Genomic DNA, 2475 nt, shown 5'->3' with positions numbered 1-2475 from the left:
TCCCAGGACCCTGAGATCATGACCTGAGCCAAAATTGGATGCTTAACAGACTGAGCCCCCCTCCTTTGTCTATTTTTAATTGTATTATCTTTATTGTTGAGTAGGAAAAGTTCTTTATATATTCTGGATGCTAGATTCTTATCAGAAAAATGATTTGCGAATTTTTTCCCCATTCTGTGGGTAGACTTTTTTTTCACTTATTTATGCATATCCTTTGAAGAACAAAAGTTTTAATTGTGATGAAGTTCAGTTTGTCTATTTTTTCTTTGGTTGCTTGTGCTTTAGGTGTCATAATTAAGAAACCATTACCTCATTTAAGGTCACAACATTTTCTAAGAGTTTTATAGTTTTAGTTTTTTCACACTCAAATCTTTGATCCATTTTGAATAAATTTTTGTATGTGGTGTGAGTTAAGGGTCCAACTTCATTTTTTTGCATGTAGATATTCAGTTGTCTGACCCCATTTGTTGAAAAGTCTTTTCTCTCTTTCCTTTAAATGTCTTGGCATCTTTTTAAAAATCAAAAAGATGTCCATTGATCTATTTGTCTGTCCTTATGCCAGTTCCACTCTGTCTTTCTTAGTTATATATTTTTAAGTGTTCATCTTTTATAATTTTACACTGAAGTGTATTAGAGATAAAATGATATATAGAATTTACTTCAACATAATCCAAGAGATAAGAGTGATGGAAATGGGTAGATATACAAGTTAAATAACACTGATCATATATTGGTGATTGTTGAGCCTGGGTGATATATCCACAGAGGTTCTTTACACGTCCTAATTTGTATGTTTTATAGTTTTGATAACAAAAAAAATGAGCAAAGTGCAACCACCTCCACCACCACCATATTATAGCTCTGAGAGAACTAAGGGAGAAACTTGGGTTTACCTTTCCCACGTGGAAATACTTTCCCACCATATCTCAGGAAATGTATGTTTTTTTCCTACTCCTGAATCCTGAGGAAAAAAGAATAAAAAAACCAAGAAAATAGATCCTTCTGTAGTTCATAAGCATGATGACATGCACTTCCCTCAAACCTTGTTACTCAGCCTATTACCTGTCTGACATGAGAAAAAAAAAAATCAAGGAAACAGAGAAAAAGCATTATAATTTTCCTGTAAGATTTAAAGCTTAAAAATCAACATACAAACATTACTGGTAGAAGAAATTGCCAATGTCAAGTTGAAAGCAAGAGGAGGAAATGTGGACACAGAAGTGAAAGGTTAAAGTTGAAATGCACATTGGAGAGAAGTAATTCTGATCTAACCCATTTTACTTGTAGTTGTTGCCATGTTGTGTGTTCCTGACCCTGACAGGTTATTTTGCAAACAGATTTTTTTTGCTAAGAGGGTTTTTTTTTTTTGCAAACAGATAAATATTAATAAGATTATTTACATTAGTGTACTTTATACAAATCCTATAGGCGATGTTCTAAGAAATAAGTTTTAGAACCAAAATTCATCCTCAAGTTAGTAATTTTGACATGGCATTCTGTGTATTGCTGTCAACCTTGCTACGGTATTTGAATGTTATGTTATTTGAATGCTACCCAATAATATTCCCTGGCATTTCCCAGGGATTGGATGTGTGCTGTGGTTCTTTGTAAATATCTGAACAGGAGAAATGTAAATAGAAGATGTTATTGTAGAGTATTTCAGCAGGAATTCAGAAACAAATCTAAAATCTCTATTAAAAAAACAATATTGAGGGGCACCTGGGTGGCTCGGTTGGTTGGGTGGCTGCTTTCTGCTCGGGTCATGATCCTGGAGTCCCGGGATCGAGTCCCACATCGGGCTCCCTGCTCAGCGGGGAGTCTGCTTCTCCCTCTGACCCTCTTCCCTCTCGTGCTCTCTATCTCTCATTCTCTCTCTCTCAAATAAATAAATAAAATCTTTAAAAAAATACAATATTGAATTCAATGACAAAATTCAAATCAGGGTAAGGAAACAAATTATTTTTATCATGAAAAAGGAAATGAGATTTATAGAACCACAGGTGTACTAATTTTAAAGAAGCTTGTGGACAAATTTGTAACAATTTGATCAACATTGTTGAAAAATGAAATTTTTCTGGACTGAAAAACGAGCAAGGTCATAATAAAAGCAAGATCATGTAATAGGGCAATTAATGCTTTGTGGGTTTTAAAATTTCATTTTAAGGAAGATCATTTCTAATTATTAAATATGTGTGGCATTATCTTTCAGTGAATTAAATGATTTGTCATTTATTTTATATAAATGTTATTTTCTATAATGTTTTCTATCATAAAATTTTCATATCAGATGGAGAATCATTTTTACATGTTATTAAAAGATACAATCCTGTAAAGCCATACTTTTATTATTATATCATTTTTTACATAAAATCTCTGAAAGCATAGTATAAAAAATGACATAGTTTATTATCACTCATTATCACAGAAAAAATATTATAAAAATAGAGAACTTATGATTTCAGGATTGCCTGAGAA

At 32.4% G+C, this 2475-nt stretch overlaps 1 pseudogene; it reads left to right on the top strand.

The window, feature by feature from the left end:
- The first annotated feature begins 996 nt into the window (after positions 1-996).
- On the top strand, positions 997-1072 carry LOC112815213 (small nucleolar RNA U13; annotated as a pseudogene).
- Positions 1073-2475: the final 1403 nt, after the last annotated feature.

The sequence above is a fragment of the Callorhinus ursinus genome, unplaced genomic scaffold (genome assembly GCF_003265705.2).
Source record: "Callorhinus ursinus isolate GAN/ISIS: 27379988/994484 unplaced genomic scaffold, GSC_fseal_2.0 scaffold30, whole genome shotgun sequence".
NCBI lineage: Eukaryota > Metazoa > Chordata > Mammalia > Carnivora > Otariidae > Callorhinus > Callorhinus ursinus.
Note: the sequence above shows the minus strand (reverse complement) of the source record. Positions and strands in the feature narration are given on the sequence as shown.